This window comes from Chrysochloris asiatica, unplaced genomic scaffold, assembly GCF_000296735.1.
Source record: "Chrysochloris asiatica unplaced genomic scaffold, ChrAsi1.0 scaffold00106, whole genome shotgun sequence".
NCBI lineage: Eukaryota > Metazoa > Chordata > Mammalia > Afrosoricida > Chrysochloridae > Chrysochloris > Chrysochloris asiatica.
Window position 1 is genome coordinate 10,883,262 of NW_006408624.1, and position 17,050 is coordinate 10,900,311.

Sequence of the window (17,050 nt, forward strand, 5' to 3'; positions counted from 1 at the left end):
ACAGACTAGGAAGAAGGAGCGCTTCTTTGAGTGGCAGCCAGCTTCCCTGGAGCTCCCTCTGGGGGTCCCAGCTCCTTTCTTTGGGGCCTTACAGAATCCCTTTTGCCCCGATAAGTGTCCTTTGTTGAATGCCTATTGTGTATCAAGTATTATTTGAAATGATGTCATTTAATCTTACATGGTCCTGTTATAGAATTTAGTACAGAATACGATCCCATCTTCACAGATGATTGTTAGAGGCTCCTGCTGAGTGGTTGAGCTCCTCCCTCTCCACATGGCCTCTTGTCTTTATCTAGGTTCTCTAGGAGAGACTTCTGCTGGCTTGTGGAATCGCAGGGGCTGGCATATCCAAATGCTGCAGGTCAGGGGGCAGGTCAGAGACTTCTGCAGGCTTGCATCCCAAGATCTGGAGGCCAGGCCACAAGATCATAGACTAAAGAGAGACAGAGAGAGCTCTGACAGAATAGCTTATTGATATTATGGAGGGAGCTCACAACCCCAAGAAAATGGCCCTTTCAAATGCTTAGTTGATTACTTTCTGGACAGTGATCATAGTACATCATGTTACCCTACAAGGAGCCCTGGTAGCACTACACTACAAATCCCTAGATTTCTAACTGAAAGGTTGCCGGTTCAAACTCACCAGCTGCTCCATGGGAATGAGGCTTTCTTATCCTGTTAGGATTTACAGTCTTGAAAACCCGATACAGGGTCACTATGAGTTGAAGTCGACTTGATGGCAGCGGGGAACATTATACTGTGGCACTTCAGGATAATGCGCTAGACTGCAAGGTCACTTTGAACCACAAGGTCACTTGGGTTGGAACCGGCTTAATGGCACTTAACAACAATGACACTGAACATTGCATTATGGTACAACACCCTGTCCAGCATCTGCAAATCATTGAGAATCATCATAGCGGTTAAGCATGGAAGACACATAACATTAACTATTATACCTCTAGAGAGACTTTGACCTCCATTCTGAGGGCCTCTGATTGACTAGTGAGCAGTTCTTGTGTGCCCTTTATGGGTTGGCTTCACCGCTGCTAGGGGCTAGCAATACACATGCTGCAAGTTCTGACCTGCAGTGGTCTGGGGATGCAGATATGCTATATATGGTTTTAAGCCTTTTGCTTTGTTGATCTGTCTGTAACGTTTGCACTATTTACCAATCACTTTTAATTCATTAATCGTGGTGAACATTCATCAACACAACTTCCACATGTAAAATCAATGACGTTGATAACATTTTTTTATGTTGTGCCACCATTATCACCATCCTTTTCCAAAATACAGTAGTCCCCCTTTATGCACGGTTTTGCTTTCTGAGGTTTCAGTACCCGTGGTCAATCTAGGATGGAAAGGATTAAGTATCACCCCTTCTAATGAGCTTGATGAAATCTCATGCCATCCCTCTGTCCTCAAGCCTGTTTCCTCCTCCACCAGACAAGAACCTAGAAAGCACAGTTGTATGAGCAACTGCTATTACACCCAGTCCGTGTCCCATGGGTTAAGGCTACCGACCTGTATATACCTATGTTGTTATTAAGTATCATCGAGTCAGTTCCAATTCATAGCAACCCTATATAGGGTTTCCGAGGAGTGGCTGGTGAATTTGAAACACCGACCTTGAGGTTCAAACTCACCTTGAGGTTGAGTGCTTATCTTACAGTGCCACACTACAACTTTTATATATCTATAGTATGTATGTATAGGAAAAGATACATTATACAATTCAGGCACTGGAGGTCTTGGATGTTTCCCCTGGGTATAAGGAGGGCACCATATTCCACTACTATTAAAAACTCATGTCCCCAGACAAAACCCTTCCTTTCTTCCTTCCTCCACTCCTGATTATTGTAGTTGTAGTTAGATGCTGTGGAGTTTTCAAGGTTGTGAACTTTTGGAAGCAGATTACCAGGCCTGTTTTCTAAGGAGCCTCTGGGTAGGTATGAACAGGCAGCCTTTGGGCTAGAAGTTGAGTACTTCAACATTTGTACCACCCAGGGACTTTAGTTTCTTTATATCTGCTTATTTCACATAAGTGAGTTCCCTTCTACTCTGACCAACGGTTGAAGACTGTTGGCTTTCATGAGTCCACATGTTCTTGGCTGTCTGGCTGCTGCTTCCCAGAATCCTTTTCAGTTTGCCATTGCTCTGCTTGCTTTAATTTACTGATGTCTTTTAGCATCCCTCATTGACTCTCTGCTCTTTACATATTCTGCATCATCCCCACATCTTAGCCCCTTCCACAGAGTCACCACTTCTGTCCTACCCATGAAACCAAACTCACAGCTGTTGAGTTGATTCCTACTCATAGTCACTCCGGAGGACAGAGTAGAACGGCCCCGTAGGATTTCCAAGGCTGTGAATCTTCATGGACACTGACTGTCACATCTTTGTCCTGCAGAGCAACTGGTGGATCCAAACTGCTGACCTCTGGATTAGCAGCTGAGCACTTAACCGCTGCGCATCAGGGCTCCTGCTTTGTGCCAAGGACTCCCAAATTCTCATCTACTCGTCTCAAAGCTCCAGAGCGTATATTGACTGCCTGCCAAAGAGGTGTCTTCCCTGCTGTCACACAGGCAGCTCAGACTCAGCTCCTTTCAAACGGAATCTATCATCTTCCTCAAAAGCCTGCATTCCTGCTTTAGCCTCTTCCCCTGCCTCATGTCTGATCATAATAATATGGGCTAAGATTTGTTTGGGCGCAGTGGTGTTTCAGAGGTAAAATTCTCACCTTCCATGTGGGAGACCAGGGTTTATTTCCAGGCAATGAGCCTCATGTGTAGACTGAGTGTTGCTGTCTGCCAGTGCAGCTTTATGTGATGCTGAACAGATTTCAGTGACGCTTCCAGACTGAAATGAATTGAGAAGAAAGTCCTGGCAATCTACTGCCAAACATCAGCCAGTGACAACCCTATGGGTCACAATGGTCCGATCGAACCATCGATCATGAGGATGGCGCATGGGTAGCCTTTTGTCCCATTGGGTGTGTGACCAACTCAAGGGCAACTACAACTAATAAGCAAAAACAATCTATCAAGAGCTTACAAAATGCAGCCTCCGTCCTAGGTGATTCCATGGATCTCATTTGACCCTTCCTTAACCTGATATATTTGATTATCCCCATTTCATCACAGATGAACATGCAGTAATGGAAGGGCCGGGCACGATGTAGTGCTGGTTCTTTCCTATGACTTTTTCAACCATCTAAATTCATAAATGACGCCAACGGTGCTCAATCTGAAAGGAGCTTTGGTGGCGCTGTAGGATAAAGCACTGGACCACTAGCTGAAAGGCTGTCAGTTCAAACAGGTCAGCTGCTCTGAGGGAGAAAGATGAGGCTGTCTGCTCCTGTGAAGATTTACAGTCTCAGAAACCCTATACAGGGTTGCTAGGGGTCGGAATCTCTATGAATTGGAATTTTCGTGGGTGGTACTCAAGCTGAGCCAGAGTCTACAGCAGTTGTTTCTGTCTGGGACTCCAGCTTAGCACAAGTGAACACCCAGGCTGGCTCCTTGTTCCAGACATCTCACCCTCAGATCACTCCCAGGCAAACCCCAGACCCAGCCTCAGGAGACAGCTGTGGCCTGAAAAGTGGCTGTGCAAAGAGTTACATGAGAACCCTGTGTCAGGCAAGCAGCTTCCAAGCCTGTCCTCTTCTTCATCACGGCTCCTTCCCTCCAGCAACCGGCACAGGACAGGTGATGGCAGTGTTGTAGGTGTTTGCAGGTGATGGTCTGCTGGATGGAAACATCTCCAGCTTCTTAGGTGTCTGGTTTGTCTCTCTAGAGATATCTCTCTGGTAATTGTGGGTAATTGTGAAATCAGGTCCAAGCCCCTCCCTTGTTCGCTATTATTGTTGTTGTTGTTGTTGTTATTATCGTCATTACCATTCTTACAACAACCCTGTGAAGTAGGTATTAGCAATGCAGCCTTTCACCTCATAAAACAGGCTCAAGAAGATGAAGCGACTTTCCTGACGTCACACAACTCCACAGTAAAGTTCAGGGTGACCATTTGACTAAGGCCAGTGAGGCCAAGTTTTACTTAAAATGACTTGTAAGGCTTTAGTCACAATTATCATGTATTTAAAGGTTAGTTCATTTCTCAGACCCTAGACACTTTCACATGTACCGTCTTAGTGATTACTACCACGAACCTTATGAAGACGGTAGAATTCTCATCCTGCCCAGACATGGAAAATGAGATTCGGTCAAGAGCAGTGAGGTCAGTAGTTGAACTCCACCTGCTGATCCTCGGGAATCCTACAGAGTCACTATGAGTTGGCACTAGCATGATGACAGGTAACAACAACAGCAATACAAGTAGGGAGTTAGCAATGGCTCTGGAATTGGGAGATGCTGGTTCTCAAGCCCAGTACCGGGTCCTCTTCCGTGGGGGACTGTGCTTGGAAAGGAGGAGTTGAGTGAGGAAGCAGATGAAAAGGAGCCTTAGATGATATGATGTCTGAGATTTAGTCTAATAAATATATTCTGGTAGAGCAGGAACAGGTACAGCAATCCATTTTCTTAGGTAAAGAAACAGAGACTAAGAGCAGTACAGTAACTTGTTTAAAATTACACAGCTGGAAAGTAGGGATACTAGTCTTCAACTTGAGTCTGTCTGACTCTTAGGCCTTTTCAGTCTATACCACTCCACACTGGTTGTCAAAGACATACCTCCTCCCCATTCTTTTGAAAAGTCTCTTCTCCCAGCTATAGCTCGAGGTCCACTGAGAACACTGGCTCTTTTCCTCCCAGGTGAAAGGACTTCAGCTCCTTTGCCTTATTTCTGCTCCTCTGTTAGACCCTGTATTGGGTAATTTACATGCATTATTTCATTTACTCTTTATGGAGAGACTGAGAGGTGGTTGTTGTTGTTGTTAGGTGCCATCGAGTCGGTACTGACCCATAGAGACCCTATGCACAGCAGAACAAAACACTGCCCGATCCTGGGCCAACCTCACTATTGTTGACACGCTTGAGTCCATTGATGCTGCTACTTTGCCAATCCATCTCGTTGGGGGTCTTCCTCGTTTTCTCTGACCCTCCACCATACCAAACATGATATTCTTCTACAGCGGCTGGTCCCTCCTGACAATATGTCTGAAGTATGAGAGGTAGGAGCTATTATTATCATCATTTTTATAATGAAGAATCTGAGGCCTAGAGATGTCACATGATAGAAATCTCCATCAGGGCCTGATTCTGGATCTGAGCTGGTACTTGGTGCCTGGACCGAGTGGGAATTTCACTCTCTGAGGTATATTGTGTCATGAGCTCTGAATACCAGAGTCCAAGCCTCCAGTCACGTTTGCCCCTCCCCATAAATTCCCATCCCTTCTTAAAGATGCCCATCCCCCTCATCTGTCTTAATAATCTAGTGCTGCTGTAACAGAAATACCACAAATGGGCGGCTTTAACAAGCAGAAATCTATTGTTTTCACAGTTTGCTGTTGTTATTAGGTGCCATGGAGTTGGTTTTACCGTACAGAGATCCCATGTTCAACAGAAGGAAACCCGCCCGTCCTGCAGTTGGAATTCGAAGTCTGAATTCAGCACACTGTCTCTAGGGGAGGCTCTGTCTCTCTGTTAGCTTTGGGGTAACGTTCTTATCTGTTTTTAGCTCCTATTTCTTGGCTCCTTGGAAATCTCATGTGACTTAGCACCCCTCTTGCCTGGTCTGTGCTTCCTTTCTTACTGGTTAGTCTGCTCTTTTTTATCTCTAAAGAGATTGATTTAAGATACAACCTATTCTAATCTTGACTTATTAACATAACAAAATTCATTCCCAAATGGGCCTACAACCGTAGGTACAGGGGTTAGGGTACCTTTGAGGGACACAATTCAATCCACAACATTTTATCCAATACTAACAGCCACTGCCACCACTTAGCTATCAGTTTGTCATACTGTGGTGGCTTGTGTGTTGCTGTGATGCTGGAAGCTATGACACCAGTATTTTACATACTAACAGAATGATCCATACTGGATAGATTTCAGCAGAGCTTCCAGACTAAGACAGACTAGGAAGAAGGCGAGGCAAACTATTTATGAATGTTGTTATTGTTGTTGTTAAGTGCCATCAAGTTGGTTCTGATCCATAGCAACCTTGTGTAGGGTTTCCGAGGAGTGGCTGGTGAGCTTGTACCGCCAACCTTGTGGTTCAAACCAACTTTCCAGTCCAGCACATTAACCCACAGCACCACACCAGGACTCCACTGAAAATCTTATGAATAACAGTGGAACATTATCAGATACAGGGTCAGAATATGAAACCATTATGAGTAGAAGCAGAACATTGTCAGCTATTGTGCTAGAGGTGTCTCAGAAAGGCACCCAAAATACAAGTGGGCAATAGCTGTCTCCTCAAAGTAGAGTTGATCATAATGATGTGAATGGGAGAGTTTTGAGGACCTTCATTTGCTGATGGGCACAACTCACAATGAGAAGAAACAGCTGCAGATTATTAATCTGAACATTAATGTACAAAGTATGAATCTAGGAAAATTGGAAGTTGTCAAAAATGAAACGGAAGACATAGAGATCAATATCCTAGGCACTAATGAGCTCAAGGAGAACATTGAAAGTGTCATGGACTGCCAAAAGAACCAATATACCCATTTTGGAAGAAGTACAGCCAGAGTATTCCTTGCAGGCCAGGATAGCCAAACTTTGTCTCTTATACTTTGGACATATTGTCAGGAGGGACCAGTCTCTGGAGAAGGATATCATGTCTGGTAAGGTGGAGGGTCAGAGAAAAAGAGGAAGACCCCCAGCGAGACGGATTGGCCAAGTGGCAACATCAATGGGCTCAAGCGTGTCAACAATAGTGAGGTTGGCCCAGGATCGGGCAGTGTTTCGTTCTGCTGTGCATAAGGTCACTATGAGTTGGTACCGACTCAATGGCACCTAACAACAACAACAAATGAGCTGAAATAGACTACTATTGGCCATTATGAATCCAACAATCATGGTTTACTATGGAAGGAATGACAAATTGAAGAGGAATGGCATTGCATTCATCATCAGAAAGAATATTCAGGATCTACCTTGAATTACAGTGCTGTGATAGGATAATATCCATATGCCTACAAGTTAATACCACTATTATTCAAATTTACCCAGCAACCACTAAATACAGTGATGATGAAATTGAACTGAGCTGCTAACCTCAAGGTCAGCAGTTAGAAACTACCAACCGTTCCATGGGAGAAAGTTGAGGCTTTCTGCATCTGTAAAGATTTGCAGGCTTGGAAACCCTATACAGGGTTTCTAGGAGTCAGAACCAACTCCACACAACAACAACAACAACAACAACTTCTTCAGTCCAAAATGGATCAAACATGCAATCCAGATACATTGATAATTACTGGTGATTGGGATGTGATAGTTGGAAACAAAGAGGAGGGATCAGTAGTTGGAAAATATGACCCTGGTGATAGAAATGATGCTGGAGATTGTATGATAGAATTTTGCAAGATCAACCACTTATTCACTGAAAATACTGTTTTTAAACAGCATAAAAGGTGACTATACACATGAACCTCACCAGATGGAATACGCAGGAACCAAATTGACTACTACATTTGTGGGAAGAGATGGTGTAAAAACTCAATATTATCAGCTAAAACAAGGCCAGGGGCAGACTGTGGCATGGATCATCAATTGTTTATATGCAAGTTCAGGCTGAAGCTGAAGAATATTAAAACAACTCCATGAGAACCAAACTATGACCTTGAATGTATCCCACCTGAATTTAGAGATCATCTCAAGAACAGGTTTGATTCATTAGACACTAATGACCAAAGACCAGGAGAGTTCTAAAATGACACCAAGAACATCATACAGACAGAAAGAAAAAGGTCATTAAAAAGACAAGAAAGAAACGAAAGACAAAAATGGATGTCAGAAGAGACTATGAAACTTGCTCTTGAGTCTAGAGAAGCTAATGCAAATGGAAGAAATGAGGAGGTAAAAGAACTGAACAGAAAACTCCGAAAAGCAGCTCGAGAAGACAAAGTAATATAATGAAATGTGTAAAGATCTGGAGTTTAAAAACCAAACGGGAAGAACACTTTGAGCATTTCTCAAGCTGAAAGAACTGGAGAAAAAATTCAAACTTCAAATTGAAATATTGACGGATTGGAGTTCTGGTGAGGCACTGTAAGATAAGCATTTGCATGCTAACTACAAAGTTGACGGTTCAAACCTACCAGCTTCTCCTTGGGAAACCTATGAGAAGCTGGTTGCTATGAGTCAGAAACAACTCAACAGCACACATTGACAAGAACAATGGGGAAAGTATTGAATGATGCAGGAAGCATCAAAAGAAGACGGATGAAGTACACGGATTCACTGTACCGAAGAGCAATGGTCAATGTTCAGCTGTTTCAAGAGGTAGTATATGATCAAGAACCAATGGTTCTGAAGGAAGACGTTGAAACTGCACTGAAGGCATTGGCAAAAACCTAGGCTCCAAGAATTGATAAAATACAAATTAAAATCTTCCAACAGACTGAAAGATTGGACAGCTATCTGGCCAAATGATTGGAAGAGATCCATATTTATCCCCATTCCAAAGAGAGGTGACTGAATGGAATGCAGAAATCATTGAACACTAACATTAATGTACCATGTAAGTAAAGTTTTGCTGAGAATAATTAAAAACTGGTTACAACAGTCCATTGGCAGGGAACTGTCATAAACTCAAGATCGTTTCAGAAGACAGTGTGGAACTAGGGATATCATTGCTGACATCAGATGTATCTTGGTTGAAGGCACAGAATACCAGAAAGATGCTTTATTGACAAACTCTGTTGACTGTGTGGATCATGATAAACTATGGATAGCATTGCAAAGGATAGGTATTCATGAAGAACCTGTACATAGAATAAGAGGCAGTTGTTAGAACAGAACAAGGGTTTGTTGTGAATGGTTTAAAATCAGGAAAGGTGTGTACCAGGGTCGTATTCTTTCACCTTACTTCTTCAACCTGTATGCTGAACTAACAATCTCAGAAACTGAATTATTTGAAGAACATGGCATAAGGACTGGAAGAAGATTCATTAACAAGAACAGCTCAGTTCTTTTACCTCCTCATTTCTTCCATTTGCATTAGCTTCTAGACTCAAGAGCAAGTTTCATAGTCTCTTCTGACATCCATTTTTGTCTTTCATTTCTTTCCTGTCTTTTTAATGACCTTTCTTTCTTTCTGTATGATGTATAAGATATGCAGATGACACAACCTTGCTGCTGGAGGAGAAGAGGGCTTAAAATATTTACTGATGAAGATCATCAAAGACTACAGCCTTCAGTATAGCTTGCACCTCAATGTAAAGAAAACAGAAAGCCTCACCACTGAACCAATAAATAGCATCATGATAAATGGAGAAAAGACTGAAGTTATCAAAGATTTCATTTTGCTCGGATCCCTCATCAACACTCTTGGAAGCAGCAGTCAAGAAGTCAAAAGACTATGCATTGCATTAGGCAAATTAACTGCACAAGACTTTTTTAAATGTTCAAGAGCAAGGATATCTATCAGTTTGAGGACTAAGGTGAATCAGACCTAAGCCATGGTATTTTCAATCGCCTCATGTGCAAGTGAAAGTTGGACAATAAATAAGGAAGAACCAATGCATTTGAGTTATGGTGTTGGAAAATATTAAAAGTACCATGGACTGTCAGAGAAATAAATAAATAAACAAGTCAGAATGCTCCTTAGAAGCCAGGATGGTGAGACTTAGCCTTTCATATTTTGGACATGTTGTCAGGAGGGACCAATTCCTGGAGAAGGACATCATGCTTTGGTAAAATGGAAGGTCAGCAAGAAAGAGGAAGACTCCCAACGAGATGGAATGACACAGTGGCAGCAGCAATGGGCTCAAATGTAGCTATTTATAAGGATGGTGCAGGACCGGGCAGTGTTTCATTCTGTTGTGCATAGGGTCACTATGAGTTGGAACCAACTTGAGGACACCTAACAACAGCAACAACAATAGCCACCACAGATGAAATGCTAGTATGAGTTGGGTACTTCATTTGGCAGTGTTTGTACCTACTGTTCAGTTCACACAATTACCTTCAAGGTAGGCATTGTTGTTATTGCTAAGTGCTGTCAAATCAGTTCTGACACATAGCAAACCTGTACAGAGTTTCCGAGGAGTGGCTGGTGGGTTTGAACTTCCAATCTTGTGGATAGCAATCCAGTGTTGATCCTACAGCGCCGCACCAGGACTCCTATAGTCTCTATTATTCTGATGCAGCAGTTGAGACTCTAGAATCATACAGGGTGAGCATCAGGGTCCAAGACCAAACCTGTTTCCAAGACCCATGCACTCTTTACTTACCATGCCCCTCCTATCTGGGAGGCCATGAATCAATCTTTCATGATGCCTGAATTCTGGCCCAGTTCTGCCTCTAGCCAGGTGTTTACACCTGGGACTCAGTTCCCATGCACACAAGGGAGAAGGGGACAGTGGGCCAGCTGAATGCTAAGGCTCCTTCCTGATCTGAAAGCACTGGCTCTTGTCCCCAAGACTCCATCATCTCAGAACACACAGAGACCAGCCTCCTGAGTTTGTGGCTGATTCCCAGGCAGCTCTGGTGATTTCTGAGTCCCCAGAGGAGCCACCAATCCAGGTTCCACCTCATGGGAAGACTAATTCTGACTTCCCTGGGTTCCTGGAAACTTCCCCAAGGCTCACCCTCAGACTCCTGTCTTCCTACCCTTCTGTATCTATCAGGCCTGTTCTGGGGCAGTGGAGATACTGATGGCTTTCACCATGTCAGCTGAAATCTTGGGGCGCTCACTCATCCATTAAGATATTTACTAGGTCTTTCCTCGTTTTTCCTTTATTTTCAATTTATTGTGAAAATATTCAACGATACAAAATGGCACAAAGTAAAAGAAGAGGTTTTCCCAATGTCGAGCATCACTGTCACTTATAACAAGCAATTCTGAACAGTTTGGGAAACTTTTCCAGGACTTTTCTATATGTGCATATGTGTAGTGTTTACAGAAATGGAATGATAGTATACACAGCACCTGGCAGATACAAGACACTCAATACATAATTGTTGAACGAATGAACAAGTGAACACTTTTCTCTAACTTTCTTTTTCACTTAATGTTATATTGCGGCCATCTTTTTGGGTGAGCAAATCGAGTTGTTGTTGTTGTTATGTGCCGTGGAGTTGGTTCCGACCCATAGAGACCCTGCACAGGATTTCCGAGGCTGTAAATCTTTACGGGAGCAGAAAGTCTCATCTTTCTCATGTGGAACCGCTTTCTCTGGTAGTTTTGTACTGCTCACCTTGCAGGTCACAGTCTGATTCGTAACTACTATGCTACCAGAGCTCCTTAAATTGAGTTGTACTTTATGTTTTTTAAGAGTTGAATAGTTTTTCTCTGCATAGTTGTGCCATCGCATAAATGAAGTCCTCCAATGACCTTCAGTATTTTCCTACTACAATAGTAACAATCACTTCTTGAGTGACTACTATGTGCCTGCCACTTTAGTAAAGGAGATCTGGTAGCGTAGTGGTTACGAGTCAGGCTGTTAACCTCAAGGTCAGCAGTTCAAAACTACCAGCTGTTCCACAGGAGAAAGATGAGGCTTTCTGTTCCCGTAAAGATTTGGAAACCCTACACAGTGTCACGATGAGTCGGAACTGACTCCACAGCACACCACCACCACAGCTAGGAGGCCCTTCATGTACATATCTTTGTTGTCGTTGTTGTGTTGTGGAGTATAGGAGGCCCTTCATGTACATATCTTCATTGTCATTGTTGTGATGTATTGTGGAGTCGATTCCAACTCATAGCAACCCTGTACAGGGTTTCCGAGGCTGCAAATCTTTATGGGAGCAGAAAGCCTCATCTTTCTCCCGTAAAACAGCTGGTAGTTTCGAACTGCTGACCTTGGTTCACAGCCTGACTCGTAACCACTACACTACCAGCGCTCTTGTAATTTTTTAATTCGTGTATACTTAATTCGTGTATACTTGGTGTATAAAAGGTACCCCAGAAATTATTTGAAGACCCAGATTGAACGTTTCACGTCTCATATTCAGTTTCCATGTGCCCCCTCTCATTCTGTGCCCCCCACCGTCAATTTAGGTCCTGTACTGGGCCTAGAGTAGGGGTGGGGAATGGCCAGCCTGCAGGCCACATAAGGCCCATAAAATCATTTGGTCTGGCCCTGTCAAGGCAACCGCAGTTCCAGCCATCACATTAGAGGTGAGTTAATTAAATGCTTGATCAAATATGTTGTTGTTGTTGTTAAGTGCTGTTGAGTCAGTTGCGGCTTATAGCAGCTTAGTAGAAGGTTTCCAAGACGTGGCTGGTGAGTTTGAGCCACCAAGCTTGCAGTTCAAACTGACCTTGAAGTCGAGTGTTTATCCTACAGCACCATGCCAGGCCTCCCTGACCAAATATAGCAGGCTAATTTTTAAGTTGATAATTTTGTATGGCCCACAAATGGTATTATAAATTTTGGCAGAAAAAAGGTTCCTCAACCCTGGCCTGGAGAGAGGTGAGAAGTCAAAAGACATATGATAGGAGAACTTGGATAGATGTGGAAACAAATGATTACAACTGAGAGTGAGAACAGCAAAGACACACACACACACTCAAGGAGGAATGGCTGGTATATCCCAAGGGAGGGGCCCAGGAAGGCTGCTTGGAGGAAGACACCGTCAAGCCGAGCTTCAAAGGATACTAGGAGGGTGTGCAGAAGATGCCTTGGTAGTGTTCATTCCCTACCTAGTCCCCACATCTTTGTTTCTCTTCCCCATCCATCACTTGTACCATGTCCACTTTCAAAAACAACTGACGTGGGCTAGATTCTAATTTTTATAAAATGACACATCCAATGGGACCATTAAGTGAGGAAAAAGAGTAAGAATCTCATAATAAAGTGAGAAAAGAGCACGAATCATAAATCTAAACCCAGCACAGGGACAGTCAGCCAATACAGGATTTAGCACTATGCTTCCCATCAGGCTGAAAGTGCTGCACCTACTACAGTGTGGGGACAAAAGGCCCGTCTAGTCCCACCAGCAGAGCCTATGTTCCCTGCTTCTCTGGGCTTAATCCTTGGTTAGTTGTGCCCTGGGTTTATGGGTTGGTTTTGAAGGACCTACCTATTTTCATAACTATCCTACTCTGTAAGGTAAATAGGAAAGAACCTGAGGCTCAGAGAATATGAGGGGACAATTAACAAGGCGGACGCCAGGGCCCACATCTCCATACCCAGCACAGGTTTCCTCCGAGGGTCCAGAGTTTGCCAGGGAGTGATCTGAGGGAACCAGCCTGGGTGCTCACTTGTGCTAAGCTGGAGTCACAAACAAGCTGGACACCCACAGGTGTCCTGGGCAGGAACAACCGCTGTGACTTCTGGCTCAGCTGGAGCACAGTCAATTCATTTATGAATTTAGATTGAAAATATGCAAGCCACAGGAAAGAACCAACATTTATCAGGTGCCTACTATGTGCCCAGCAGTTCCATTATCATATGTTCTTCTGTGAAATGGGGATAATAAAATAATACCAGGTTAAGAAGGATCAAGTGAGAGCTAATCACTTAGCCTGAATTCTGCACATTGTATGTTCTTGATAGAGATTATTACCATCATCATCTTTATCATTCTCACAGCAACCTTGAGAAGTAGGTACTGTCAGTGCTGCCTTATAGGTAAGGAGTGGAGGCTCAGGGACATGGAATGAATTGCTCCAGGTCACAGAGTTGGAGACAGGATTCTAACCCATGCTTGTTGGGTTCAACTCCTGTGCTCTTTTCACATTAAGGGATGGGGTTCAGGAGATAAACTTAAGGATCCAGGCAAGCATGCAGAAAGCAGTCAGGCTTGGGAAACTTGTCGATGGGACTAGGCCCCTCTGTTGGATGAACCCCAAAACCCACTGCTGTAGAGTCAATTCTGACTAATAATAACTATGGGATGGAGTAGAACTGTTCTCTAGCATTTCCAAGGCTGTAAATCTTTACAGAAGCAGATTGCCTCATCTTTCTCCCATGGAGAGGCTGGTGGATTCAAACTGCAGACCTTTGGGTTAGCAGCCCAATGCTTAACCCACTGCACCACCATGGTGCCTCGGTTGGGTGAAGGAGCCTCCAAATGGCAGCTACAGAGCCAGCTTGAATACACGTAGTTGATCTGGACCCTGCAGCCTGATATGTGGTCATTAAGTTGGGAATAATCTCAGGCCAGACCTTACACCTTGAGGAGCAGTAAGTGATTGCAAAGCAGGTTGGGGGCTGGATCCAAGTCTTGGGGCACTGGGAAGGGTCAAGCCAGCTAAAGAGCCTTTCTTGGCACTTAGGTGAGGAACTTAGAAAGGAAAGGATGACATCTTTCACCAGTACCACATTTTTGGCATTTCCTCACTTAATCTACCCCAGATATTCAACTGCAACTGACTAAAAAGCACATTTAAGGGTGCAGGCTGAGCATGTTTCAAAGAGCATGGCGGATGAAGGCTCCTGTCAGCCAAACAGCCTGGGCAACCTATACCACCCTTGTGTGGCACTACTCATTTTGTGGAGGTGGCAACCTGGGAGAGATGGCAGTTGCAATGTGAAAGTGTTGCCTTCCTGTTGGAGAAACCTGCACAGACCCCAGCTCAGATCCCGGGTCTGTGACCCCAGGAAAGTCATTTCATTTCTCTGTGATTCTGTTGCTACCTCTTAGCCTCAATGTCTCTATCTTGAAAATAGGGATAGTGTTGATTACTCTGCAGGAGACTTGATAGGGCAGTGATTAAAGGCTCGGTTGCTAAGGAAAAGGGGGGCAGTTTGAACCCACCAGCTGCTCCATGGAAGAAAGATGTGGCATCTGCTTCCGTAAAGATTGACAGCCTCGGAAACCCCATGGGGCAGTTTGAATCAGTCCTAGAAGGTCACTATGAGTTGGAACCGACTCGATAGCAGTGGATTTTATTTTGGGTTGTGGCTTTCAGGATGAAATGAATGGAGTGAGTGCTCAGCACAGTGCCTGGCATGTAGTGGCCTGTATAAATGTCAGCCTTCTCCCTCCTTCTGGACACTTCAGTTGAGCTGGTCGCCCTGGGAGTCCACAGCCTTGTCACCAGGATCCCTCACGCTGTGGTGACCTAAGACTGACAGACAGGCTGGAGATCTGATGTTCACAGGACAAACTCAGAGGGAGGTTACATAGCGCCTCCCCTGCCACAACATTTCCCGTCATTCTTGTCCCCATGGGAAACTAAGGGTAGTGACCAGTCCTTAATGACATTGACTCTTGCTGGCTGTGACTTCAAAGGGGGAGAAGCAACACAGGTGCTATCGGGGGAGGGGCCATCTGGGGGCTCCTCTCAGACAAAGACTCACCGGCTTGGAAAAGCCCTCTAGGACCTGGTGTACCTGGGCGGACTTGGCAAGAAGTGGATAGTTGAACAGAGGACCTTTCTGTAGAAACCCAACTTCCTCTTCCTCTGACTCCTCCTTTCAGGTCCACTCAGGGCAGGCTCTTCAGCATCCCAGGCTACTTCAGTATTTTCCAAGGAGTTCTCCAAATCTACTACTACTGAGTTGATTCTGACTCACAGTAACCTTGTAGGACTGCAAATCTTTACAAGAGCAGACAAATAGCCTCCTCTTACTTCTCTGAAGCAGCTGATGGGTTTGAACCACCAACCTTGTGGTTAACAGCCCAGTGCTTAATCCACTGTGCCAAGAAAACGTCAGCCTCAGGTAAAAACATCCTCTGCCCCAATTCCCTCACCCAATTCACTGATCAGGAAATGGAGCCCCAGAGAGGGGAAGAGACTCAGGTTAGCCAAGAGCAGGACCAGAAGCAAAACACTGGAGCCTCATGTTCAGACGGCACCATTGGACCAGAGAGATGATGGATCTCGGGGTCATGACCATCCTGAGGCGAGAGCATGGTAGTGGTGGTGGGTAGGGGGAGACCGCTAGTTCTTATTCCATCAGATACCACTGTTATATTCCTCACTTCCTCTTTTCCCTGTGACAACTGGGGATAGCTGTGTGACTATCTTCACTTTATGGAAGAAATGAGGCTCACAAAATTTCAAAGTCAAACAGCTTCTAAGTGAAGGAGACAGAATTTGAACCCAGACCTGCATATTTCCAAACCCTACACCTCTTTCAGAGAGCTCTAGTAGCGTAGTGGTTACGAAACAGGCTGCTATCCTCCGGGTCAGCTGTTCGAAACTACCAGCTGAGGGTCAGCTGTTCGAAACTACCAGCTGTTCCGTGGGAGAAAGATGAGGTTTTCTGCTCCCGTAAAGATTTACAGCCTCAGAAACCCTGTACAGTCGGAACCGACTCCACGGCACATGACAACAACAACAACAACAACAACAGCTCTCTCATTATACCTCCTTTCTATGATATAGGAAAAAAAGGGTGCCTTGCAGACATGGAAGACTCCAGGTGTGGTCATACTGGTAATTTAGACAATTAGGTCCAACCCTAGGTGGAAGAGAAGAATACATTGGCTTGACGATTATTCTGTGGGCACCTCCCATGTGTGATCTTATCACCCCCACGACAGACCATGACGGAACTATAGCCATCCCTACTTTATAGAAGAGGAAACAGGCTCAAAGAAGGGAAGTGATTTGCGCCAAGCTTATCTTTCCCTCTGCCCCCCAGAGTCATGCTAGGAGCAAATTCAATTAGAGTCTCAGGGAGACAGATTTCTTACTTCCCTTCTATGAGCCTCACTTTCACATCTAGAAAATGGAAACAATCTGCTTCTTAGTTGGTTGTGAGAATAAAATGAATTCATTCACTCATTCAACTGATATTAACTGAATGTCCCCTCTGTGGCAACCTGCTCTAGGGGTTTTTGCTGGGGACACAGCAGAGAGAAAGATGGACCAAGGTCTTGCTTCTGAAGAGGCAGATGTCTCCAGAGAACTGCCAGGTGCTCTGCAGGGGCTGGCACTTAGTAAGAGCTCAATAAAGCTTAGCAAGTGGCAACAGTTGTACAACCTAATTAACATAATTAATGTCACTGAATTGTACATT